This window comes from Talpa europaea (assembly GCF_964194135.1).
Source record: "Talpa europaea genome assembly, chromosome: 6".
NCBI classification, from domain to species: Eukaryota; Metazoa; Chordata; class Mammalia; order Eulipotyphla; family Talpidae; genus Talpa; species Talpa europaea.
In genome coordinates, this window is record NC_140072.1 from 3,115,797 (window position 1) to 3,143,373 (window position 27,577).

General features: G+C 58.1%; 1 protein-coding gene across 1 annotated transcript in view; it reads left to right on the forward strand.

The window, feature by feature from the left end:
- Positions 1-2,751: 2,751 nt before the first annotated feature.
- HPCAL1 (hippocalcin like 1) overlaps positions 2,752-27,577 on the forward strand; it is a gene marked incomplete at its 3' end in the record, with an annotated part of 69,527 nt that continues 44,701 nt past the window's right edge. Inside the window, exon 1 of the mRNA XM_084235011.1 lies at positions 2,752-2,818. The remainder of the gene's footprint in view (positions 2,819-27,577) is intronic.

Consider the following 27,577-nt stretch of genomic DNA (forward strand, 5'->3'; position numbering starts at 1 on the left):
ACTCGGCCTGGCTCCAAAAGCTAAGACTGGGGAGAAGGTCGGGGAGCAGAGGCCAGAGGGCAATGTACTGCTCATGGAACATGGTGAGGACGGTGTCCTGGGCACCAGCTGTGAGAACAGAGGAGCAGTCGGGCAGGGGTGGAGACAGCAGACGAGGAAGGAGGCAGGGCACGCCTCGGGCTGCTCGGACGACACGAAGTGCCTTGCTCCGATGACTTGGACAACGGACATTGATGGCTCACAGGTCTGGAGGCTGGGCCTCCAGGACCAGGGCTCTGGCTTGTTCCGAATCTGGTGCGGACACTCCCTGGCTGCTTTCTGCTGTGTCCTCACTTGGTCTTTGCACAGAGAAGGCAGCTTCTCGCTCTCCCTCTTGTCATAAGGCCATCCAGCCTGTTACATTAGACCATGCGCTTACCATCTCATTCACCTGAATGACCTCCTAAAAGTCCTGTCTTCACCAAGAGTCACTTGGGGGTTAGGGCTTCCTTGTATGAGTTGGGGGGCGGGGGAGGTCACATTTCTGTCCACTGTTGTTGCTCTAGGAGAAGGAGCACTCTAGGTTGGCCTGGCCCCTCGGAGTTTGCAAGGATGAGGGGGATGCAGCTCCGTCAGCTCTGCCCAAGTCCCGCCCTGTACAGACACAGCATCTGTGTTGGGTGCTTTCAGGGATTCTGGGGACCTCAGGGGTATCAGGGTGAGAGTTGAGCTGAGCTTTGAGGGATAGGAAGGTGTCAGACTGGTGGAGAGAAAAGCGAAGTCATGCCTGGTGAGAGGATAGCATTAGCACGAGCACTGAGCTCTTGTGACGGACCCTCACAAGCGTCCCATGTGAGGCCCATGTGAGGCCCATGTGGGGGATCCTCGTGAGAGGCTCACACGAGAGGCTCACGAGGGAGGGCCCTGTGAAGGCTCCAAATATGGGTCCATGCAAGAGGCCCACGTGAGAGCTGGGTTCAAGAACAGGCTCAGTCTGCTGTCCCAGAGCTTTCTCATCCCCCACTGCCTCTTGCCAATGTCTGCCATGTACTTCCCTCCTACTTACTGCCACCTCCTCCGTGAGCCTTCCTGACCCTCTCCCCACGAGCAGATTTTGCGGGTGGACACGCTGAGGCCTTGATGATGCTGACTGTCGTGCTGTGTTTGGCCATCTGTTGCCTTGCGACTGAGCACACCGCGAGTCTGCGTGAGGATCCGCGATGAGCTTATCCAAGTCACTGTTTCTCCTGGGCACACAGAAGCCCAAGCCCCAGACCCCTGGCTTCTGGGGACACCGTGTAATTGTGGGCAGAGGTGACCTGCGTCTCCTCCAGGCCTGTCACTGTCTCTTCTCTGGCTGCTGGCTGGAAGCGCCAGAAGGAGGGGCTGGAGCCAGGAGATGGACAACATTGGGCTTCTTGTCGCCGGTGGAGTCCTCTCCATGCCCTCAATCTGCAGTGAGAAGTGGGGTGCATGTGTGGCCACACCAAGAACATCCCCTACCTGCTGAACCCAGGGTCTGCGGTCACCTGGCAGATGGGCCTGGGCTGGGGGCTCCCCACCCCCATGGCCAAGCTCCAGGAAGCCGAGGCAGCGTCCTTGCCACTGGTCTCTGCTGAGCAGGAAAGCTGGCACCCTCCGCGACCAGGCTGGTTCCCGAGACCCCACCAAGCCTATCCGCTTACCTCTCTGCCCCTCAGCAGGGCTGACTAGGGGGCATTTGCCTGCACAGAGAGGAGGCTGGGCTCAGCCCCCCTGGCCTGTTAGCCCCTGCCAGCCCCCCCCCCCTTCTGTGCAGCCTCAGGGGTGGCGGCAGCGCTCTCCCTGCTTCTGTGGAGGAGGCTGGAAGGAGGATCTGAGTTTCCCCCTAGAGACGCTGGAAAGACAGTTAGTCTCAGCCTCACAGCGAGGCCCAGCTCCGCGTTGCTGGCTGTTTCTGTGGTTACCTTTCTTGCGGCGGAGGTGGGGTGTGCATGTGTTTACTCTCGGGGCTCCGGAGCCCCGTGTTTGCAGGAGCCGCTGGGGCCGGGTGCTGGGGGCGCCCCGCGCAGGTGCCGGCTGGGGTGGCGCGGGGGGCGCGGGGGGCGCGCGGGGCGCGGGGCGCCGGCCGGGCCGAGTCTCGGGCCGGCGGGGTCGTCGCGGCGGCGGAGCCCGCGACCGCCCGGGCCCCGGAGCCCTGTCTCCTCGCGCCCGCCGCCGGCCCGGCGCGGGGCTCGGGCGCGCGGGTCGGCCCGGGGGCCGGTGCGCCAGGCCCGGGCGGCCCTTCCCTCCGCGCCCGGCCGCGCTTCCTGCCGGGCCGGCCTCCCTCCCGCGCCGCCTCCCGGCCGCTCCCCGCGCCGGCCGGGCCGAGGGGGCGGAACCTGCCTCCGCCCGGGCCCGCGGCTGGGACGCGCCGGGGCCTCCGCGGGGAGCCCGCGGGCAGCGCGGACGGGACCGCGGGCAGCTCGGGCCGGGGCCGGGGCCGGGGGCGTGGCCTGACGAGCGGCCCGCGGAGCTCGAGCCCCGCCCCCGCCCCGCCCGCGGCCCCGCCCCCGCCCCCGCCCGCGGCCCCGCCCCCGCCCGCGGCCCCGCCCCCGGCCCCGCCCTCCCAGCCCTTCCTTCCCGGCGCGGGCGCGGGCGGCGGGCGGACGGCGGCGACGGCCTCACCTCCCGCGCCTCGCGGCCGCTCCCCTTTGTCCTCCGGCGGCGATGCGCGCAGGGCCGGCGCGGCGGCTGCCGGGGCCCGGAGGCCCGCGCTCCTAGCCGCCCGCTCGGCGCCCGTCCCGGCCGCGGCCCGACCGCCCCGGCGCCCGCGGCGCCGCGACTTGGCCCCGCAGCGGCGTCGCGTCCTCGCCCGCAGGTAGGGGGGCCCGGGGCGCGGGTCCTGGTGTGCGTGAGCGGGCGCGGGGGGCGCGGGGGGCGCGGGGGGTGCCGGGGGGGTGCCGGGGTGGGGGTGCCGGGGGGGGCCGGGGCGCTGGTGCCGGGGGGGGGTTGCCGGGGGGTGCCGGGGCCCGGGTGCCGGGGGGGGGTGCCGGGGGGGGGTGCCGGGGGGTGCCGGGGCGCGGGTGCCGCGTGTCTCGCGCGGCGGAGTTGCGGGCCCCGAGGGGGCGCGTGCGGGGCGCGGAGCCGTCGCGGGCGCGGGGCGGGGCGGGCGCGTGGACGGCGGCGCAGCTCGGGGCCGGGGCGGGGGGCGGGCGCGGGGGGCGGGCCGGGCCCCCCAGTTCTGCGGCCGGCGCAGCGCGAGCCGGGCCCGGGACGGGGCTCCCGTGCGCGGCGGGAGAGGGGCCCGGCCCGGGGTGAGCCCCGCCTCCGCCTCCGGCCGCGTCTGCCCGCGGGTCAGGGGCGCGCCCCCCCCCGCCCCCTCCCGCCCCCCGCCCCCGCGCTGCGCCCCGGCCGCGGCCTTCCCGGGCTCAGCGCTCCCCGCGGCGAGGGCGCGGGTCCCCCGGGGCGGCCGGGACGGCTGCGGCGCGCGCTGAGGGCGCCCGGCCCGGCGCGCAGTGGAGCCGCTCCCGGCCCGGCGCGTCTCCTCCAGCCGCTGCTTCTCCTGGTCCGGCCCCCCCCCCCCCCCCCCGCGTGCTTCGTGCCCCCCTGCTGCCCCCCTTCACCGCGTTGCACCGAGATTCGAGAAAGTTTGGGCGCCGCGGCGCGCCCCTCTGCGCCCCGGGTCCCTGCGCGCTTGGGCTCGGGTCCCGCCCGGCGGGGCAGCCCATCTGGTCAACAAGTGCCGCCCGGACGCCGCTCCCGGGGCGGAGCCCGCGGCGAGGGGCGCCCCGAGACGCGCCCCGGCCCCGGCTCCCCGCGGCCGACCCGCCGGGGCCGCCCCTTCCTCGGGCCACCCCGACCCCCGGAGGCCGGGTCTGCCGGACCCCCCCACGCCCCTCTCCCGCCTCCCTCCCCGCGCCCTTGGCTCATCCGAGCTCAGGACACTGGATCGAATCCGAATCCGGACTCTTCATTCTGATTTTAATTAAAAAAAAAAAAAACAAAAAAACCTGAAACCCACTATTCCTGAAATTGAGCCGCTGCGAATGCGCACAGCCCCGCAGGCAGGCGCCGGGGAGCCCGGGGAGCCGCCCCGGCCCCGCCCGCCCCCCCCCCCGCCCCCCCCCCCCGCCCCCCGCCCCCCGCCCCCTGCCCCTGCCAGGCCAGCGGCTCTGTCGGGACCTTCCGAGCTCGAGAAACAAATAACCTTCAGCTGAAAACCCAGCGCGGCCAGGAGTGCGCAGGGCCTTGGGGAGCCTGCTTGGGGTGCCGGATGCCTTTCCACCATCAGGTGCGCCCGGGGTGCCCTCGGGACGCTGGAGCCCTTGGCCTGCATTTATGAGACAGGAGCAGCACCCTCTGGTGCCTTTCTTTGGTTTGGGTCCCCCCAGGACTGACGCCCCGACATGTCAGGGGGCCCGCAGGCCAGGGAAGCTGAACAAGCGCGTTTTCGTCCTGACAGCGGGTCTGGCACACTTAGAATGCAGCCTGTTTTTTCTTCCCCTAATGATTTTATATCCCTGAGGAGAAAAGCTCTTTGATCTGCATCCTACTGTCTTCCCACAATCAAATTAAATAAGAAACAAAAATTAAAAAAAAAATCAGTCTGTGTTTCTCTGCACAGAAGACAGACCCCCAAACTATTTTTTCCCCTCAAGTTAAAACCAATCCTTTGTCTCAAGCAAACCAGCGTTTTGGCCCTAGATCTATTTCTGTTTCACTTTTGAAAGTGCCTGTAATTACTGAGCTCTTGAGGCTTATTGGATAATGTGCCAGAGGAAGCCCAGGGGCGCTGCCTCTCCTTTGCTGTGGGATATGGTGCCGCGTTCCAGACCTGCCTGCACCCTCCGGGTTCCACTTTAAGGCTTATTTCCAGGTGGAAATAGATGTCAACGTGCCACAATAACCTGGGAGACCTGGCTTGGGGAAGGTTGTTCGACTGTAGCGAAACAAGGACAAGTGAAACCCCCAGAAGGACAGAGATCGGCCGAGGACTCATTCATTTCCCACAAGCCCTCCTACGCAGAGGCTTTAGGAGAAATAAAAGTGCCGACCAATTCCTTTAGAATTTATGCCAGTGCTAGGGTCTGACACGGGACTGTGCAGAATGAGAAATGCACACGGTTGGGGGGTGAGGCGCAGCCCCTTCTGTTCAGCCTGGTGAAGCCCCAGCACTGTATTCGCTGGCCTGGCTCGTGCCTGCCCCGGGCGCTCTGCGTGCTGGGACCAGGGGTTACCACCCACAGAGCCGCATGACTTGGTGTGGCAGGGCAGCCTGTCTCCCCGTCCTCCTTATCCTAAGACCTGGAGTCGCCACTCAGAAGTGGGACGGTGCCAAGGTCACATTTGAACCAGCAACAATCCAGGATACTCACAAGGCGCCCCAGAGTTTACTTGGCACCACAGAGTAAGCTACTTGGCAACTGAAATTTTATCTAGATTGGGATCGGGTTTATATCAGAACTGAGCATTCCCACCAGCCTGAAACCATCCCTGTTTGTTGTGGGATAATGCTGCCAATTTATGAGTTGCCAGCCTGGACTTGATGGGAGAGTATGTGTATTTTGCGAGTTTGTCAGCACCTGATGTTACTGTGCTGGGCGGCGGGGCACGGGGCGCCTGGAAGCGCCCACCTCCCGCGGCTCCCTGCCTTCCCTGGCGTTTTCATGCTGTGCGTGCAGGTGGCGTTTGTCCTTTTCCTTCTGGGTTGAGTTTCTAATCGGGGGATGACAGAAGGTAATTGTGAAGGTAATTGTATCTGGAGATCATGGAAGGACTTGGGGTTCTCAGTGGCACTGGCCCCCCTGGATAAGAATGTCTCTTTCAAATCCCTTTCCACCTAAATAAATAAATGAATACAAATAACGGCTGGAATCTCACCCATTGGTGTGGGTTTTCATGTTGCTCCAGGTAATCAATACAGTTTGACAGGTGGAACATTGCTTAGGTGCTGATGAGGAGCAAGGTACAGGTCTAAGGACTTTATTTTATCATCTGAAAAGCACAGTAAATCCTTTCGAGAGCCCTACCTTGGCCAAGTTGAAATTGAATTTCAAAGGCGAAGCTTCCTATTTCTGCATTTGTGAGGCATGACTAACTAACGGCGGCAGGCAGGATCTGGGCAGGCGGGATCTGGGGCTCTCGTCCTTTTGCAATCCACCCCTGCCTGCACGGGGGCAGAAGATGCCTCTTTATTTACCTTTATAAGCCAAGCGCACCCCCTCCACCTCCTCCTCCTGGAGCACACTCATCCAGTGGTTGTGTTTTCTGGATATTTGCTGCTTTTTAGTGTGGGCGTGGAAATCAGGAGGCTGCGGTGGAGGCCTGCACCCCGCCTGCCTCATTAGACCAGATGTCTTCTCCCAGGATGGAGCGAGGCGTCTCTGATATGGGCCAGAACCACTCACGGTGTTCCATTCGCCCTCCATGGTGATGTCTGGCCCCCTGAGGAAGCCTTCCCTCCACACCCTGTGCCCTGGCCCAGATCCCCTCTTGCTCTGTGTCCCTTTCAGCATGGGAGCTGTCCCCGGCAGGCAGGCAGGCGCCTGGCCTGCCGAGAGCCCTTCTTCACCTGCTGGGCCCCTCCCGGGCTTACCTGGGCATGGCAGCTGAGCACAGCCGAGCCCTCCCATTGCTCAGACCCACCCTGACTCTGGGCCGGTGAGCAGAGTCCAGAACTCCGGCATCCCAGCCCGTCTTCCACCTGTTTGTTAGGGCTGGAGATCCCAGGAGGGCTTCTAGGCTGTTTCCCCTTCCCCACCATCTAGTGGGGCAGGGTCCACTCTGTTGTTGCCCCTTCTCCCTGTCCCCTCACCCCCTCTTCCCACAGACCGAAGCCTTCTTGCTCCTTCTCTACGTGATGCTGCTGTCGGGTGTTTAAAGCCAGTCTTCTCATCTCCAGTCCCTGCCCCAGGCCCAGTCTCCTCCTCCGTGAATGTTCTTCTGGACACCTGTGTGTGTCTTGCTCCAGCTGGGCTCTGGCAGAGCCGGACACAAGTCATCCCTGCCTGTGTGGACGTGGTCTGGGTGGGGGGTGTGAGCCTGTGGACACCGTCAAACCAGGCCAGGGAGCTTGACTGGTGCTGTGGCGGGAGCACCGCCCAGGGGCCTTGCAGAAAGCTCTGGGCTGCAGGTGTGAGGGTACAAGTGTGTGTGGGGGGGTGGGGGACGGGCGGCTGGGTGACCTGTGTGGGCCAGGCAGGGCTGGGCCCATCCAGAGTCTTCCTTTCTTCTCTCCCACCCGGACCTCTTGATCTGCTCAACTCCTGTTCATCATTAAAAAAAATTCTGTATGAGTTGCCAGCTGCACGGAGACAGCGTTTCTATACGATGGGGGGTACCGTGTAAGGTGCACAGGTCAGTGTTTTTCGGTAAATCTCCAGATGTGCCACAATCGCCTTTTAGAACATCTCCATCACCCCCAACCCTCGGGGCCCTCTGCTCTCCCGCCCTCTCTCTACCCCACCCCTACCCAGCCTCCCACCCGGCCTGTCTCTTCCTGCCCTCAGGCTCCCTTGTGGAGCTTTGACTTAAGAACTTCTTTTGCGTGACCTTCCTGGACGCTTCTGGTGCAACCCTTGGTGCTGACCAGGTCCCTGGTGCTTGCCTCCCTGTGGGATGCTGGGTTCTTAGATGCAGAGAAGGGACTTAACAGGTGCTTCCTTCCTCACCTGGTGCAGGTGACTCACCTGGGCCATGACGTCCCTGTCGTGGCGCCCAGAGCGCCCAGCAGCCCGTGAGACTGAAAGGCAGAGTGTGTCTCTGGGATGCTGGCTGCTGTGTACCCCTCCACCTTCCCTCTGAACCCCAGGAGCCTCACTTTGTTTCTAGTGTGTTAGTTCTCGTTTGTTTCTCCATTCACTAGTTTGCACTTTGCTTCATCAGTTTGTCTGCTAGGATTCCTTTCCACTCACGCGTGGCGGCGGCCCATGTTCGTCTCTCTTTCCGGCGTGCTTTGCTCTCCTCCCTTTTTGCTGTGGATGGTGCCCCTCATCTTGCCTTATACCCCAGCAGCACCCCGAGGTATGGAGAGAGCACGTCTGATCCAGTCCTTGTCAGCAGGCACCTAGGTCGCCCTTCCATTATCTGGTTTCCCCAAGAGCCTGTGAGCAAAAGGGACCAAACCCATTTTTTAGATGGAAAAAGCAGCGAGGCTGCCAGAGCAGAGTAAATAGCCCAGACTCAGCAGAAAGTGGCAGAAGGAACTAGGTCACTTTCTCTTTCACCCCGCCTGGCTCAGGACGCGCCCTCCCTCACACGCCTTTCCCTGGGGCGAGGGAAAGGGGGGGTCCGCTTTGTCCTGGGCCTGTCTCCTCCCAAGCAGGGAGGCGCCTTTGCGGCCTGAGCGGTGCCCGGCAAGCGGCTCACCCGAAGCGCACACGGGAGAGAGGCCTGTGAACACCCCAGCGGGGCCCTCGGGGAGGGGGCAGGCGGCACTTGCAGGCTGGGTGCATCGCAGAAGCCGCTTACTTGTGTCTTTTTCTCCTCTGAGGAAGGTAGCAGAAGAGGAGACCCCTTTACAGAAACGTGCAGCCTGAGACAGGAGGGATGCCTGGCGCCACAGGGAGACCCGGGAGGCAACCCCCTGCGTCGCCCACGGGCCAGAGGCCCTGCCCGTGGCAAAGAACCTTGTTTCCCTCTGGAGGGCAAGGCTGTTTGAGCCGGTGCTGCAGGCTGCCCTGGGGGCGGGGCGGGGCGGGGCAGGGGTTCAGTAGACCTGGGGTCCAGTCCCTCTCTGGGGTTTATGGGTTGGGGGAACCCTGAGTTTGCGCATGTGCAAAAGAGGCTCTGGCCCCCCTCAGGCAGAGGGAGGTCACCCCCGCTGACCCGTGGGCGCATGTCTGCAGGAAGTGGTGGTGGCTGCTCTTGCTGTGCAAGCATTCTGGGGTGGTTCTCTGCCACCTAGTATTTCTTTCCAGAGTCGGGTTTCTTAGGGGCCGTGCGAGGCGGTGACTGTCAGGTGTGTGCGTGGAGGCTCCTGGAGGGAGCTGGGGTGGGTCACAGACGGGAGTTTGGGGCACTGCCGCTTTCGCTTGTCCCAGTTCTCTCTGAGACGCTCTCTCAGGGTCCCTGATGCACCCCTGCTGACCCTGACCTTGGGGGCCCCGTACGTTGTTCCTCTCTTGACACCCCAGGAAGCGCTTGTGTGCTAGGAGGTGGCTCCGTCGCATGCCAGGGCCGAGGGGCTCTGGGCCGGGGCCCGGCGGGGTCTCAGTTCCGTGCAGAGCTGAGTGCGGTCAGTCTCGGCAGCAAGATGCTCAGGTCTCTGCTTCCTTCCTGTGCACTGAGCAGACGTTTCCAGAAAACAGAATTGACGGCAGCTCCCGCCCTTCCCTGCCACTCCCATCCTCTCCGTGCCGCTGTCACCCGTTTTTGGAGGGAAGTGAGAACCTCTTCACATCAGTCACTTGGGCTTCAAGAAAATCGTCTCCAGTGCACAGCCTGTGCAGTTGTCTGTGTGCGCGCGCGTGGCCGGAGAGGCCTCCCGAAGGTGGGAGGTGGCGTGCCCTGCCGGGGGACCCCCGGAGATGGGGCCTGGGCCGCGGGTGGGAGGACTGGGGCTACCCCCCCCCCCCAGCTCTCACCAAAGCATGGGGCGGCGGTGGTAGGAGTGAGGCTTCATTAAAGTTCCTCCGACGTGTCTGCCGAGGCCGCGCTCGGCGGGGCAGCCTGGACGGCCGGCTCAGGGTGGGCGATCACGTGTCGGCCGCCTTTGCTCCTCTGGGTTTCTTTCTTTCTTCTCTCCAGAAAAAGAGTTAGAAACAGGCCTCGGACAGATGCTAAGGCCCGGCTTTCCTTCATGCAGACCTTTGGCACGTCCAATCCTTCCTCGCTCCCTGGAGACGCTTCCCCCTGTTCTCTGGCTCTGAAGAAGGCGGGATGAGGCGTGGCTGCTTTGAGCTCATGTTCTGGGCACTGTGCTAGTACCATCACCTAAAACTGACGTGGCGTGGCTGGCTGTCCTCAGAGCAGCTGGAAGGGAAGCACATGCATTCAGGAGTGAGTTCCCTCACCGCTGGAGAGGGTGAGGGGAGGGAGGTGGAGGACAGTAAGGAGATCTAGGTTCTCTGGTTCAGGGACCCTCAAGGGCATGGTGGTCTCATTGTGGCCCTCTGTGTCTTAGCCTGCGCCTGTTGCTGGCTTTTCAGAACAACCACATCCCCACCCGCATCGTCACCATCACCATCACCACCGCTCTCACCACAGTCACTGTCATCGCGTCTCCACCGTCACCATCACCATCACGGCCGCCTGCGTCATTCAGCCTCAGCCTGGTTTCCCACCCTTTGGGCCACTTCTTCATGTAGCGCATTTCTGGCGAATAATCTTTGTGGGCCCTTCCTCTCAGAGGGATCACAAGAGAAGTTAGGACAGGACAGGGAACGGGACTGGCTCAGGACGAGGGAGTGGTGTTCTGAAGGTTGCCTCCTGAAAATCACTGATCAGGGAGATTCCTGACAATCCCACCTGGGATGGTTCATTTCTGTCAACATGCCAGGGCTGAGGACACCAGATGGGAGTCAGCGTGTCCTGAGAAAATTTCAGCATTCGAATTGGCAGACCTAGTGGAAACGATCAGCAATCCAGCGAGGGTCCTAAAAGTACAAAAAGGTGCAGGGAGGAGGGATTCGCTCTGTCTGCCTGAGCTGCACCGTTGATTTTCTCCTGTTCTTTGGGCTTGGGCTGGGAATTATACTCTCTGGTTCTCATGTCTTTGTCCTTGGACTGAATTATACCACGGACTTTGCTAGTGTCCAGCTAGTAGGGCTCACATGGTGGGACTTCTTGGTCTCCAAGATTGCATGAGCTGGTTCCTGTGATAATTCATCTAACTATGTATCTACGTATGTGTCTGTGTGTCCATCCATCATCCACCACCCATCCATCCATCCATTCATCCATCCATTCATCCATCCATCCATCCATCCATCCATCCATCCATCCATCCATCAATCTATTGATCTATCTATGAGTCTATCTTACATCCAGCTTATTGGTTTTTCTGGAGAACCTTTAGTGACAATCCACCACCCATTCTTCAGGCCCTGGAGAGAGCCAGTGTCACCTGTTCTGGTAACACAGAGCTCCCATTTGCCCCTCTCCCTGGGGGACAATTAGACTCCCTGCTGTGCTCTCCAGGCCTTTGCTGATGGTCTTCAGTTCTGGTCAGAGCTTGACCTTGTGTGGGATCCACGCTTTGCCCGTCACTGCTTACTGAGACTCTCTCTCCTCTTCCTTTCAGAGGACACTCTGGGAAGGAAAACCTCTGCAGAGTGTTGGCTTCCTCATCCTCTGGGCAAGTGTATGTTTTCCCTGGGAGATCATGCCTCTGCTTATCAGGGAAATTGATAGACGGAACTTTGTTTTGACTCATTGTGACTTAGGAGAAAGTCAGAATTAGGGAATATTGTTGAAGACAAGTAATTGTATTATTTCCAGACAGGAATATATGTATGAATGCAACCTCCTGACCAGATTTCACCTCAAATTAGTTCTTTCAATGAATTATTAGAATATTTTGAAATGAAAACATTTGTGGTAGTAAGCTAGGAGGTCTTTGCTAAAAAGGTTGAGAATAAGCAATTCAAATATTTCTCTTCAATGTGGGACTGAGAAGCAAGATATAGAACGATACAGATACTCTTGTTTCAATGATGTTTGGAAGGGAAAAAAATTGTCAGAGAAAATATATGGGAAGGAAATCGACCAAACTCTTAAACGGTGGTTGAGTCTGGGGAGACCCTCAGTGGTTTCTCTTTCCTGCTTTTTCCTGTTTTCTGCACTCTGAATTCTCAACCAGGAGCGTGCAGTTAGAAAAAAGGCATTGAAAGGAATCCTGAGAACACATTCCTCCTATAACCTTGTTTGCTTCTTAATTTGCTTAGCAAACTTTCATTTTATAGCCAGACTGGCTGGAACCCACAAATTCCATACTTGTGGTGATTTGAATTATTGGAAATTTGTCATAATACATGATTAGAATTTGTTAATCTCATCTGAATTCAATTGTGAGTAACTGTATTAACTGCGATATAAAGAAAAATGCTCTGAATCTGCTGAGAAATTCACCATTTCATCTTGGTGGAGGGTAGAGCTGGTTTGTGGACTAGAATGAGTTTCTGTGCTACTTGAGATCAGACGTATGCCTCATTTCTTTACCCAGAAGGAACTTTTGAGACTCCTGCTGTCTTCACCCTGGGTCTCCTGCCAGGTGGCTTGGTGCTCTGGGAACTTACCTTTCTGGCTCCTGCTCGTCCTTCTTATCACCACATGCTCCTGCAGCGGCCTTGCTGGAAGCCTGATCTTCTTACTGAATTTTTCTGGTCCTGCTCCCTGCCTGTACCCTGGGGTCCCCATCTTGGCTCTTGTTAAGGATCATGCCTGACTTCTGGTGACATCCTTCCAAAGACTTCTGAGGCCATTAGCCCCTCATCTTTCAGAGATTTACTCTGTCTGTATCCAGGATATTGAGTTAGTAGTGGGAAGTTATAAAGACCAGGGCAGCCATCAGAGAAATTGGCTACTATGAAAAATTAATTTTAGAGTAAATGAAGGAGGGAAATGCTGGAAACTGGACTGTCTCTCCAGACAAAGAATATTGCCATAAAATAAGGAGGACAGAGGTGGCCTTTGCTACTAGTTCAGTGCCTGCTTATAGTTTCTTGGATTAGAACTTTTTAAGACTCACATCTTTATAGTCTGCTGTCCACACATAGGATCTTGAGAAAGAAAACATAGTTGTCAACAAAATTCCATATACATCTGGTAAATTATTTCAGGGTCATCACCATAAGGAAACCATATTTTATTTTATTTTTTTTTAAAGATTTATTTATTTATGGATACAAGAGCTGGGGTACAGGCCCAGGTAAGAGGATTCACCAGAGACAGAGTGGGGAGCAGAACAGGCAGAGTGACGGAAATCCACTGCTGAGGGGAGCAGCGGGGAGTCAGGAGAGGTCTGCTGCGCCCTGTGGGTAGCTCCTTGGCCGGGGATCGAACTCGTGTTATAGTGGCTGTGGATAGCTTCATAGGTTGTGTCTTAACCCCCTGCACCACCAGGGAGGCCCAGGAAACTATATTTTAAAAAGAATTGGTATGACCCCAGTGTTCCGAAATGGTTTGCGACTGCTGGACCCTCAGGTTATTGTAGGATTCCACAGAGGCAGCAAGGAAGTCTCCACCATGGGAAGCAAGTAGGTTATCATGGAGACCGGGTGTACCCCTGTGGCTTCCTGGGTATTCCTGTTGTCCTGGAAAAGGACAAAACCCAACTCTGCGTGGTAGTTTTGAAACCGTGTGTGTGAGTTGGCTTTTTCTGAATAAATGGCATATGTTTTGGTTGACTCGTATAGTGGTTTCTGACAGAATCTTGCCCCCTCCCCGTTTTGTTTGCTCAGTTATTAATATCGGGTAACCCTACCTTCTCCCCAGAAACACTGAAATGCATCGCGGAAGCACCTATGTGAAGCAGTAAGAACCAAATCTTTTAATAAAACCAGAATGCCCCTTTTAATGTGAATGGAGAGCACCACGTAAAATTCAGCACATTAGTTCAGCATTTATATAGGGTGACTCTGGGCCTTACATGGTAAACAGACTTCTGGAGGTGCTGCACTTAGTTCACGTTATGGTGTGACCCAAGATGGCGGGACGCCAAAGAGGCGCCCTGGGCAGGTCCCCTCCATCTGACACCGACAGTGACTGCCCATTTTGGGGTGGTGACCCCGAAGCTCCTCTCTGACCTACCTGTTCCACGGAATGAGTGGACCTGCCTTGTAGGGGGGACGGTACAGCAGTTGCGGCACTTGAACTATTGTGGCATTTTCTAGAAGGTAGAACACTGCCTTGTGAGCGTACTTTTTGTAATTTTACACATGGCAGGAATTTCTGCATATTCTTGAGTTCTCCAGTAGTTTCTGGAGGCAGTCACACGGTGGTTAGCTGGGTGCATGCCCCGGGTCTGGGCAGAAACTGGGCACTGTCCACTCTCCTGTGTCCATGTGGGCTTCAGCATCCTCGTGCCCCATGTATAGAGCCTTGCAGGACATCAGCAGCTGGAGCGGGCACCCGCTCTCCTGCCGTGGGCTTCTGGGCAGTCCTCAGGATCCTCAGCAAAAGTCACGTGTTCATTTTCTGCTTTCCTTTGGGTTTGCAGTGAGCAAAAGTCTCCTGCAGCTTCCCTGCTAGAGGGGCGATTTTGCACAGTTATCAGCTGGTGGGGACTGTGAATGGGTCTGTCACAGCCCGGAGAGATTGCCCTGGACATGGGCGATTTTGAGAATGTGACAGCTGCAGCCTCTGCGGTCACTGAGATTTGATGAAGCCAAAGAGGATGCTGCAATGTGAACAAGAAAACGGGGTTCGGCCCGAGCTCCCTGGTTTAGAAACATCCTGTGTCCCTGAACTCCAGTTTGGAGGCTAAAGACAGACTAGAGATGTCTCTTTGCGAAGCTGGCCTGGCTTCCTTACAGTCTAGTGGACAGTGAGCTGGCGGGTCTTTTTAAAGGAAAGGGAACCTGTGGACTCTGTTCCCCTCCCTGGGGCTTAAACACCACCCCCTTTGCCTCCCCTGCACAGGCTGCCTGGGTCTGCCCGGTGATGCCCCGGAGCATTTGTGGGAATTATCAACCTCCCTCCCCAGATCGTTGTAAAAGTAGCCAGTAGACTTTTTGGTGAACTCTGAAGTGCTGAAGAAATGTCACACCACCATGTCCACGCGATTGTCTCAACCAATGTGCTGTAGGCCTAGTGTCAACAAGTCGTAAATCTGACTCCTCTTGTAGGGAGGAAGTTCCGGCCTTCTGCACTTTTTCTCCCCGAAGCCTGGGGTCAGCCTGTGGTTTCCATCAGCGCACAGAAGGGGCCGGGAGAACGAGCTGTCCATGCTGTCGGGCCTCCCGGAAGAAAGGGGTCAGCACTTGCCCTCTGCGTGGTGCTGGAGCCAGGGCCTGCAGCAGGTCCGTCTGCAGGTGGGGAGTGACATGCTGGGCACATTAGAAATGCTGTCCAGAGGGTGAAGCATGGCCATGTCAGGGCACATGTTTGCACGCAGCTCTCTGACGCCTGCCCTGGCTCACGGCTACTAACTGGTCACCTTTGCCTAGGCCAGTGGGGGGGGGGGGGTGCGGCGGAGAGGCTGGTGGGAACTTTTTCTATAAAATTCTCAGGGACTTTTTTCACATTTGACATTTGCTGGGCTCCTCGTTGTGGGCCTTGGGTTTTGGGTTACATGGGAAAGAGGACGCTTATCTTGATTCTCAGGCCATCGTTTGAGGAGAACTTTGGCTTCCCGCTAACTCCTCTGACTGGCAAGGTCTCGTCAACAGCCCATGTACCCTTGCAAACACCTCATAGCTCAGCCTTGCTCAGGGACCACCTCCTCCAAGAATTAAAGTATTGAAGAGGGTGGTGAGAGAAGCTGACAGCTTAGCAGACTGGGAAGAAATGGGGGATATGTGGAGGCTGGGCCAGAGGACAGCAGCCTCAGGGTGTCAAGCGTGAGGGCCCCCACGCCCCGTACTCAGAGGGAGGACAGCTCTAGGCTTCACTGCCCAGCCAGGAGGGCTCGTGAGACATTAGCCCAGGGTGCTGGCCTGCTCTGCTTTTGGCCCATTCGGCCTCTTCCCACCTGGAAAGCAGATGTGATTTCTGGAAGTAGGCAGCTGTTCTGTGACCATGAGGCGGAAGTCCGTGTGCTGAGGACTGGGTCCTTGGTTGCTTTCTAGAGCCACGGCCTAAACTGTGGCCTCCCTGCCCCATCATTTTGTTGTTTCACCCACAAAACCTTTTCCCATTTAAGACATGTCTTGTTGGGTTTTGCTGGATGGACCGTCCAACTTAGAATAGCTATTCGCAGTCTCCTCTCCTGCCCCCTGCCCCGTAGACCACCACCTGCGCAGAGGCTCTGGCAAGTCAGGGAGCCTTTCTAGCCCTTCTCAGCATCCCTGTCCCTCCACCTTTTCAAGTTGGTCTCAGGGTTACTCATCAAGAACAAGATCGCTCTGCTGGCCCCTGTCCTTCATTGTGCTGCCCCCATCACCCGCCATCACCCGCTGCATTATTGCCTGGTTCCAGCCTGCCCCTGCCCCTTTCCTGTATGTGATCGGCCACATGGCTCCCTTGCTGACAGAGCTGAGTCCTGGCACCGAGCAGGCACGATACCCCGTGGCCCTGCCATACCCCTTGTCTCCCCTCATGACCCAGCATAGTGAGCTCTGCTGATGGGCAGTTCTGTGCTCCCGCCCCGTGCTCTAGGCCTGGGCACCTGTGAGCCCTTCCACTGGGAATCCCTAGCCCTCACCTTGCAAGCACCCCCAGTCCTTCTAAGGCTTCCACGTGTGCCTTTCCCCACGTGTGCCCTGTGCACCTTGTCTCACCCCCATGGTGGAGACCCCTCCTGGGACTAGCATTTCGAGTTAGTCTTCCTGGAAGGCAGAATCCCCTGGAGAGCAGAGACCAAACCTCTTCCTGTTCACTTCAAGTCCAAGTCGGCTCTGCCTTGGGGCAGTGACTGGCCTGGAATTGTCAAGGGTATGGGAGTCTGGCAGTTGTGGTGTTGGCCCCCAGGTGAACCCCCCCCACACACCAAACCTGGAGCTGGCTTCACTGCTTGTAGGCCCCTGGGAACCAGGACTCCCTTTTATTAATTTCATAAGCAGTTATGGAGCCCCCGGTAGCTGCCAGGGGTCCTTTTGGACACATCATGGGGGAAAAAAGGCAAAATTTTTCCTGCCGGATCTCAGATGCATTTCCATTGTCTCACCTCAGACTCTGCACACACCTTGCATTAATACACAAAAGCATTCTGATCTTTAATTTTTTAATGTGATACAAAGTCTAGCGGGTGAACTTCAACATGCAGAAACTGCCGCTGTCTTCGGAAAAAGAAAAATTCGGTGAAGCGCCCTTTCAGGAAGTCAGGAATTATTTCTCCAAATATGGTGGTGTAACCCGGTTGGTTCACTTTCATCCTGGCCTAGTCAGGGTCCCACCATTAAGATCTCATTCACCCTGTTGTGAAACCAAGACACTTAGTTATGTAAAAGCCAATTAAAATTAATTAAATGCAAATACGATTTCATTGTAATGTTAATGTTGAGCGCTGGATCAATCTAGGGTTGTGGAAATGCCAAAGATGTTAAGACTTTGGTTACCACGGCAACCGTACTATCTGGTGTGGGGTCTGTTACTCAGAAATTCTTCCAGGCTGCCCTCCAGGGAGAGCGACACCTTCTCCCAGCCCGGGTGGACAGCGCTGGAGTCTGGTCTTGGGGGAGAAGACCCTGCCCCTAAAAATCTGGGGTCAGCTGGGTCATGTCCCCTCTGCCTCAGTTTCCAGGCTTTGGGGACAGTCACTCTGTGCTGCGAACGTCACACAGGCGGCCAGCACTACTCAGACGTGAGGTTTTGGGGGTTTCTGTGTGCCTGCTGATTTTCAGCCTGCATTTGGGAGAAACCGGAACAGTGAAGGCGAGGACAGTCAAAGAAGCCGCGGGGTCCTGACTGTCCCATCTTTCCGGTTGTTCAGTTGTGTTGATTTGTAGTGAGGTCACGTTGGCCACAATGCTGTAGATTTGGGAGTCTCGGTTCACAGCTGACCTTCAGACGTGTGTTGACCACACCACACCCTGCTTTCTGGTCTTAACTGACCTCTGGTGGAATGGGGCTCCTCTGGGCTGAGGACTGGCGTGTGGGGGGTTGTTTTGATTGGTTCTGTGTCAGCTGCTATGATCACGTTTTCCACAGGGTTTTTTTTTCCCCTCTGGGGTCATCACTGATTTACAGAGGAGAACATTGGGGTCCAGAGGGTGAGTGGCCAGGTCTCCAGGCTCCAAGGCAGCCGTTCCTGGCTGGCACTGTGTCTGTGGGGCCCCAGGGGCCCAGACCTGAACATTCTCTACACAGGCGTCCACACCAGCCTGCTCCAGCCGGTCTCCAGCCCCCTCCCGCACCCATGCCCAGGGCTGCCCAGGCCTCAGAGCCAGTGCTGGCCATGAGTTGCCGGGATGGCTTCTGTGCATTTCTGCAGCGCGATTCCCTACTTCCAGGAGCCTGAGACCGCAAGTGCAGGGAGACACCTGCTCACCCCACTGGGCGGAGACCTGGAGGCTCAGCTCAGGTGCCACCAGCCCCCTCACCTGCCCCGCCCTGCCCTGCCCGGAGGCCGCTTTCCCCACTTGATTGGGGCTGCTCAGTGCCTTTGGGGCCAAGATCGGGTGGCTCTTTGTTGAATGACATCCACTGGCCTTTCACCCCCTCTCTGCAGGGCGGTTGTTGGGAAAGGATGAAGCAACTGAGGATTTTAAAAACCGCGTGGGAATCGGCTGTGGCTATAACGCTGACCCTCGGCAGAGCAGACTAGGGGCGGGGATGGCGGAAGCAGGGGCAAGAGCGGGCAGGCTGGGTGCGGCCTGGGCTTGGGTTGCCCTCCGGCTGGTGGGAGCTCCTTTGCCTGCCCACTGCCTGCTGGCTCCCCAGCTCAGCCTGATGGAATAAGGGAATAAGCCTGGGGCAGCAGGCAGCCTGGGGGCACACTCGCTGTGTGTATGTGTGTGTGCGTGCACACTTCACCATATGCTCTTGGGTTTCTCCTCAAAGTAAGTGTGGAGGGGGGGCCCCTGTCCTGCAGGGTGCTGGTGGAGGGCTGCGAGGGAGCCGCTCAGCGGGGTCCACCCCAGCATGTCTGGGTAGCCTGGTTTCAGCGTGGGTAGGAAGAGGCTGACCCGCCACCCTCATCACCCGCAGGCCCTTGAGCAGGTGCTGGATCCCTGACTTAATCCAACTTTCAAACCTTCGCCAGTGGCTCTGGGAGTGGGGGTACAGGGGTGGGGGTGGCTGGTGTTGGCTGAAACTTGGGTCTACCTGCCTCCCACCTCCGCCCTGTGTTCTCACCTGTGAGGTTGGGTAAGGCCACCTGCCCCGCTCGCTCGTTGGGTTCGGGGGGAAATCAAGGGCAGAATGTGTGTGTGGGGGGGCTGCGAGGCCCTGCCGGGCTCCCTCCTGCAGTAACTCTGGGGCAGGTCTGACAGATGCCCGGTGCCGCTGTCAGGAGGATGGGGGCTGTGTCCCCCGACACACACTGTTTTTTATAGAATGTTTGCGCCCCCGCCGGCCCCCACGCACGAGGCGTTGGCTGCTGCTGGCTAGCAGGTGCGTGGGCCCCAGCCTGGGCCGCCGGCCACGGCGGCCTCTTGCCCAGGATCCACCCTCTGCTCCAGCTGGGCTGGCCCCGGGCCACCCTGGCTTTGTCCCGTGTGCTTTTGCCGCCAGCTCTGTGCTTTGCTGTCCCTTTGCTCAGCCCCCGGGAGTCCGCCACTTAACTACAGGGGGCTCTTTACGGGGTGCTGAACCCAACCTTACCTGTGTACCCCCATATCAGAACCCAGCTTTAACCTGTACACCCCTGTCTGTGAGGAGGAGACAGGGCCAGCTTCTGGGCACAGCGTCTGCTGGGGATCATCTCTCCCGGGGCCCCACACCCTGTCTCCTGGGGGGCCTCGAGCCCCCTTCTCTGGCTTTGAGCCTCCTGTGACTTGCAGCCATAGCCAGGAGTTGGAGAAACGCTTGTTTCAGTTCATGTTAAACAGACTTCAAAACGTGCGTTTTGTGGGTGGTGGTTGTGTTACCCCACGATGTGTAAAGCAGCTCCCGGGATAGCTATTGTGAGGGATGGCGGGGGTGGGGGGGGCAGGGGGTGTTGCTGGTTGCTTCTCCTGTGTCCCTGTTGACCAGCACAGGGAGGGGGGCTGAGACCGGGCTCTGCGCTTCCTGACCCGTGACCCCCAAGCACTCCCGCACTCCCCAGCCTCAGCAACTCGCGTGTCCGTCGTCGTCGTCGTCGTTATATATTAACATCAGGGCTCAATTTTGTTTTCTGATTTATTTTTATTTTCAAAATGGACAGGAGCCAGCTTGCCGGAGTCGGGGAGGGGCGGCCCTCTCACCTTCAGGGGGACTGACTTTTGGCCGAGAGCCTGGTCTCCCCGGTAGGGACTGGGGAGTGGGAGCCGGCCGGGGGTTCCCGGCTCGCGGGCAGTGTTCTCTGCAGATGGTGTGGCGCTGACGACGTGCTGTATAGACGCTCACAAGTGGGTGCTTGATGGTTAGCCCCAGACCCATCACTTTTCAGTTCCTGACTGAGGGACCCGAGGCTGTGTCTGTGAGGGCTTCGGTGCGAGGTTGGTGAGGGAGGTAGCATCAAGCGGAGGCCATTTCTGAGCAGCAACTCAGCAGCAAGCAGGGGCTGACAGGCCCGCTGTGAAACGAACATGGTGTGGCCCCTGTCGCCCCGCCGTCCCCAGGGGCAGCGGATGGCAGGTCCTTTTACAGAGGAGGACATGGAGGCCTAAAGAGGTTCATCTTGTTGATCAAGATCCCGGTGACCCCCTGGACCTGAAGCTGGGTCCTGGGTTGGTGCACGAGCTTATGCCCGCTGAGAAGGTTGTAAGGGTCTGTTTGACTGGTGATGGAGCCAGGCCCGCCAGGGACCAGCAGGAGCGAGGGAAAGAATTTTACTGGGGCGCCTTTAGTTCCAGCCAGGCCTAGTGCTCGGCAGATGCCTGACAGACGCTTTGCAGCTCGTGCACCCAGACCACAGAGGCCAATGCCTGGCCCCACACCAGGCTTTCGGGGTCAGAAGCTGCTGGATTGGGGCCTGAGGATGTACATTTTAAGTGAGAATACCAAGCTCACTCACGGCAGCTTGGGGACTGACACTGCCTGGCATCCAGGCTGTCCTGCCTGGACTCTCCCTCCAGGTGCCGCTTCCAGCCTTCCAGAACCTTCCGCCATGCTGCCTGGCACCCTCCCGTGGCTCCTGGCCACCTTCTCAAGCACAGGGCCAGCCCCTTCCTCGCGTCCTTTGTGGCACCGCTCCTGAGCCCGGCAGACACTCAGGAAATCTTTGTTGGCTGAACAGAACGAGAAGTGGGGTTTTCCAGGGTGGGAGATGAGCTCCCAGTAATCTCTGCAGCTGCACCGTGCCCGTGGCGAGGCTGGCGTGGAAATCTTGCCTTTTAGGTTTGTTCTTTAGGCCGGATCGTGCTGGGGTGCTGCGAGCTCCTTCGCCCACCGCCTCTGTAGTGGCCTGTTTGGACCATTTTCCGCCTCCTCTTCCACTCGGGGCTCTGCCTCATCTACGCTGCTCCTTCCTCCCCCTCCCGGCGGGGAGTTTCTGGTCTCCCGTGCACTTGGGTACCAGAAGCCCTGCTGGCTGCCTGGCCACGCCGTGCTGGCCCTGCCGAGCTTGCTGCCCAGGCTGGACTAGTGTCCCGGGCAGGACGTGGTGAGAGAGCACCACGTCACCTCTTGTCATTTTACGAGGGGGCCCCGTGTGACCTGTTGTCATTTCACTGGGGAGACCTTTGTCACCTCTCATCTCACTGGGGAGCCTGTGCCACTGTGGTCGCTTTACCGGGACGCTCATGTCACATGTTGTCATCTCCCGAGGGAGTTTCACATCATTGGTTGTCATCTCCCGAGGGAGCACCACGTCACCTGTTGTCATTTCACTGGAGAGCACATGTCACCTGTTGCCATGTCAGGAGGTAGCACCATGTCACCTGTTGTCAGGAGGGCCCGCTGCCGCTGCTGTCAAGCCACACCCTGCGTTTCTGGCTGCACCGTGACCTGCTGCTCACCTGGGCTGCTTCCCTGGCCTTAGCTTGGACTTCGCTCCAGCTGAGCCTCTGCAGATGCCCTGAGCAGGGAGCCGCCCACCTGCCCTCCATGCCCACATCTTACTGAGGCTTGGGTAATGTTTCCTGTAAAATTCCTGACCAGGATGTTGCGGAACACTGGCCTAGAGCTCCGCACCCGTAGCTGTGCTCACGAGGTCCCCAGCTCAGGCCAGCCTGTTCCCGTGTCCTGTCCTGGCTGTCTGCAGGGACCATGGCCTAGAGGGAGGGCGGCGTGAGGGTCCCTGGGTCTCTGGTGCGCCTGGCACTTACCCTGGCCGTGAGCATCCAGGGCTTACCCCCCCTCCCCTCAGCAGTGAGGGGGCAAAGGGGGAGGCCCAGGGGGAGGCTTTGTGACTTGCTTCAGACCACACAGCTGAGCCTTGGCAGAGCTTCTCCCTAGGCCCGGGGGTGGGGGGGGGCATGGCTGACACTTTGAGGGACAGCCACTGCTTTGGGGAGCGGGGGATATGGGTGGGTTTGATCCTGAGTTGTCGGGAGGTGGCAGGTCTGAGCGGAGGTTGGGGGGCTCCAGTGCTGGCTAGGAGGGCGGGGCGCCGTCCAGTGGGGGGCCTCAGTGAGGTCGCAGCCTGCCTGCCCCTGCAAGGCTTTAGAAGCACTTTAAGCCTGGGGCGTCCTGTGGACTCTTGCAGAGTCTAGACAGCCAGTTTGGGTGTTGAAGGGCCGGCAGTGGAGACGTGCCCTGTGGGTGTTCCTCTTCGGAATCCGACTCAAGAGATGGGCCCCTCCCCGGGCCCCAGGGAGGCCCCTCTCACCGGAAGTGAGAGCAGAATTGCTTGTTTGGCTAATCTCATCTCCCCATCTCCCCTCCCTTCCTACTTCTGTGGGGGATGACAGAGGGAGACTGAGGGGAAGTGACTTGCCTGAAGTCACGCAGAGGCAGTTGGGAGCAGAGCCTGGGCCCTTCCCCGCCCCAGCACCATCGCCTTCCTTTCCTTCTCTCCCCGTCTCTTTCCACTCAGACTTCCTTGCAGCAGCCCCGTGTTGTGCACCCCTCTTCATTCTAAACAGTTCTTTATTATAAGTTGGCCCAGCGCTAGGTGTGGGGGTGGTATGTGACCCTGGGGAGCACAGCTGCATTTCTGCCTTAGGACATCCCAGCCGGGGCTTTGTGACCAGGACCAGGACCAGAGGATACGGCAGGTCCTGCAGGCCTGGGCCCCAACGCTTGCTGCATAAATGGCACTTAGAATATTTAAAATAAAATGCTCCCCATAGGTCACTTTTTTTAACTGGGTGCTGCGGTTTCCACTTTCTCTGCAGCTGCCCTCCCTCCACCGCTGCTGTCCCACCCACGCCACCAGCGGACCTCGGGAAGCCGTTCTCTGGGCTGCTTGTGCCCAGGTGGGCAGGCCTGCGCGGGGGCTGGCGGTGCAGTGAGGGAGCCAGGCTGACCCAGTAAAGAAAAATTATCCAGATGCTTTTAAAGGGTCAGGAAGACTTTGCTTGGGACTTGCTTGAAGGCGCCTCTGTCCCAGTGGGAGAGAGATCACGGGGACCCCCATCTACAGTGAGGGCTAGCGGGGATTTCCAGCCAGGAAGCTGAATGGGGGGTCGTGGGTGGGACATTGGCCACAGGGGACCTCCAGGTCTCGGGGTTCTTCCTTAAAGTGACCTTTGCTGAGAGTGCAACCACGAGGAGTGTGAGCGGACAGCCAGGGCGTGGGTGTCTCCACCACACAGCAGGGCAAGGCTGCGGTCAGGGCCCGTGGGAGAGGACAGGTCCTCTTGGGCGTCTCGCCTGCCGTCCCAGAGGGCCCCTACCCTCGCTGCGGTCGGGGCCTCGGGGTGCTGTGGATGGCGACCTCTCTCCTTTGTCCCGCGTGACAGAAGCAGTGTGTTTCCCTGACGCCTTGGGGAATGTTGAGCGTCACTCAGGTGGTCGTCCTGACCAGTGGCACTTGGGCCTGAGCTTGGGGACTGGTTTGGCGTTTCTCTTCCTGACCCGTGTCCTTGAACCCTCTGGGGAAATGCGGCCTGTGCTGGAGGTCAGAAGCATCTCCTGTCGGTGCACGAGCAGCAGGGGCATTCCCTCCAGGCCCGGGGCCTGGCAGTCGCCTCCCTGGGCTTCCTGATGTTGGGGTGTCTCTGGCCACACACCAGCACTGGGCACCACGGCCTCATCTTCTCCAGGGGGCAGGTACTATCCTGCCTCACCCCTAGATCCTCCCCTGGACACTGCAGTTCCCCTGATCGTGAAGCCAGCCTGTTCTGGTTTTCATTGTGCTTTTGAGCCTAACTTTATTTTTGCAAAAAATATTTTGTTGCACACGAAAAAAATCTGCATCACTTTGGTAAGATTGGAAAACTTGGAAGAGTAAAAAAAAAAAATGCCCCCTAACCACATGACACCCCAAATAACTCATTAGCACTCCGTTATACCCCACTGGGCACTCATTCCTGTCTGTTTTGAGGCATCTCTGAGGCCTGGAAACCCAGACTGACGGAGACGGCACTAGCGACATCAGTCGGTGGTGGAAGCAAAGGACGCCCTGCGTGTCCATCTGTGTGGCGTCCTGAGACACGTGCGATGGACGTGTGTGTAGATTTTAGCAGGAATTAGATGCTATTCTCGTCACTTGTTCTGTGAAGATCTGGAAAGATGGCAGGCCCAGTGGAACCCCCCTCTTCTCTCCGCTCCCCCTGCAGAAGGTGGGCGCTGTGTCCACACGTACTTTGTGCTCTGACCACACACGTGCATTGCTTAGACAAATAAGCCTGAGTTTTTAATGTGTTAGGAATGCTCGTAAATTCTTGTTCTACTAGCTGTTCATATCGCTTTATAGTTCCCTGTTGACAGCTTGTTAGACAGTTTGCGAGCTTAGTCATGTTGATCCATAGATGGGGCTCATGGTTTTCTTCTTCCTCCCCCCAACTCCCCCTTTGGGTAACTGCTGATTAAGTTCCATTCTCTCCATAAGCCACCATTTCCCAGGTCATATACATTAAGGTCATTTCCATGTTTTCACTGTGATAGAAAATGCTGTGATGAACACTGGCTTCTCCTTGGCACCGCGGGAGGCAGTCTGGGTGTGGACCAGATGTACTCGCTTGCTTCTAAGCAATGGAAAATGGCAGAAGATCCGTGTCCCTTACATGTTAAGTTAAAGAAAGAACGTGGCTGCCATCTTGGGTGTCCTCTCTTGTTATCTCTTGGAGGCCAGATGCCATGTCTTGAGGTGGCCCTGTGGGAGGCCCCATCACAGTCTAGCCTTTGGATGAAACTGCAGCCCAGACAACAGCCCAGCTCCGTGAAAGAGGTACACGGAATGCTGCACCGCACTGCATTCCCCACCCAGAACAACCCTTTTGCTGTTCTAAGATACTTAGTTGGAGCAGAAAACTACAATGAGAGCTCTAGACTCTCCAGCAGTAGAATTGCTAGATCTGTGTCCATATTACCATTTGTTACTAAATTGATCTCCAAGGTGTTTGTGGCACTTGGTTGTCTCTCCAAGGGAGAACAGATTCTTTGCCGCTACACCTCTCTCTCTCTCTCTCCACACACACACACACACACAGAGTACTTAGTCAGCCATTAGGCTGTTTGCAGTTTTGTGCGCGTAAAGGCACGACTGTGCGTCAGGCCGCCAAGTCATACTCTGGTAACAAATGGTCCCTGTCTCTGTGGTTCGCATCCACTTAGGCTTCTTTCCCACTCAGGCTCCAAGACTATCCCCTGTACACTGTGGGTCCCTCTGGGACCCAGGCTGGCAGAGCAGACCCCCCCCCCCCAAACTCTCCCCTTGGACTCATGGAGGAGGAGAACAGCAGTGGGGGCCCGTGTCCATGCTTTCAACTTCTGTTCAGCAGTTGACCTGGACGACTTACCAATTCACCTCACATTTCATTGATAAAGCCAACCCTATGGCCTGGCCTTTCCCCTGATGCTCTCCCACTGCATTTCCCGATATGCCCAGTGGCCACCTTGTCCTGAGGTGGGCCTGGCGGCCATCTTGTCCTGAGGAGGGCCCCTGGCAACTGTCTTGTCTTGAGGAGGGCCTGGAGGCCACCTGGTCCTGAGGGGGACCTGGTGGCCATCTTGTACTGAGGGGGGCCCTGCTGGCACCCCTGGTGAAGCTCCTTCACCTGTCCCCTGAGGACGAGCTGGCTACGGCTGCGTTGGTCTAATCTGTATTAACATATAGGCGACCATACTGGCTTGGGGAGGGGATTTACTATTTTTAGAAGTTAAGGGAGCATTTCAAATCCTGTTAGAACTGAAGAGATGTGGCTGTGGTTGAGGAGGCGGCCTTTTCTGAGGAGCGGCACCTTCCAGACCGGGTAGCCTGGTTTGAGGACTTGCGTTTAAGTGCTGAAATCTCTCCAGCCCGCATGTTGGGGTGGGTGAGGAAGGGGCCGTTCAAAGTAAATGCCAGGAGCCCTTGCTTGTCCCTTGTAGACCTGCCAGCGTCTAGCGGGTCCAGGGAGGAACTGAGCCAGGATTAGTACCTGTGCCTTTTATTTCTGATGACTTTCTGTCAGTTTTTTCATTTTCTCTGAGCTGCCGGTAACTCCTCTATGAAACGTCAGAATCCTCTCTGCCTCCTTCCTCTGTGTGAGGACCAGGATTCTCGGACATGTGGTGTGAACGTCATATAGATGGATCCCCCCACCGCCCCCGCCAGGATGGCCAGAGTGAGCAAGACAGCAATCCCAGGTGCTGGTGAAGAGGTGAAGTGAGAACACGCGTGTGCTGCTGGGAGGGGATATAAAAATGGGGCGCGTGCTTTGGAAAAACCACCTCGCACTTCCTCACAGAATGAAACAGTTCCCGAATGACCCAGCAGCTCCTTCCCCAGGTGTAGACCCAAGAGACACACTCACGCAGGCCTGCACACGAAGCTCCACAGCGTCCTTCCGAGGAGCCCGGGAGTGGAAAGGCCTCAAGTCCATCACTGATGGATGGACAGACAGCAGCGGTCTGTCCACAGGCATGTCCACCAGCAAGGGCTGAGGGCGGTGGCACCTGCTTCAGCGGGATGAACCTTGGAATTATCGTGTGAGGCGCAGAAGTGACACGAGAGGCCCGCGCTGGTAGCTCCCTTGGTGCAGACTGGCCGGAGACCCAACGGGGAGAGCCCTTGCCTGGCACAGGGGAGCCCTTGCCTCCCTGTCCCTGCACCCTGTCCTGTATACTTTCCTGTGGTTAGAAGAGCTCTTACAGTCAAGACAGCTTCTAAATGGACCCCCAGACTTCTCCCCTGGGCTAACGCGTCTCCTCCTTCCCGTCCAGCAAGGCACGGATTCTTGATCCCCGCACAGCCGCACGGGCCGGCTGCACACCAAGCTCCGTCGACCGCACCCAGAGGCAGGTTTTCTGCGGAGTCGGGCTCTAAATGGGCAGTCCTGGCAATTTTTTTTTTCTTAAGAAGTGGGGTACAGGCCAGAATCGCAGGGGGTGAGAAGAATCACCAGAGAGAGTAGGGAGCAGAACAGGCAGATGTACCAAAGTACACTGCTGAGGGGAGCAGCGGGGAGACAGGAGAGGTCTGCTGCGCCATGTGGGTAGCTCCCCCGCCGGCTAGGGATTGAACTCACGGGCAAAGGCCGCAGACAGCCTCACAGCACTGCGCTCAACCCCCTGCGCCACCAGAGAGGCCCTTGGCGATTTTCTTAAAGACTAGGTTGACTGCCCAGGGCTCTCGATTTGTCGTGGGAGTGGGGGGCTTTCTGTTCAGTGTCCCCTCGTGGGGCTGGCCTGTGACCGCAGGGTAGGGTGGGGTTTTTAAGCAGAAACTCTCTCCTTGCTCTCTGGAAGCTGCCCAAAAACTTTGAGAAACGTAGATGGGAGCTGCTGGCTGGTATAAAACTGGGTAGCGATTCCAGGCTGCTGAGGTCATGCCATCAGCCTGCCCCAGGGAGAAGGGCCCAGGAGCAGAGATTGGCAAGGGCCCAGGGCTTCTGGAGGGTTGTGACCTCTTCAAGGCAACCCCTTC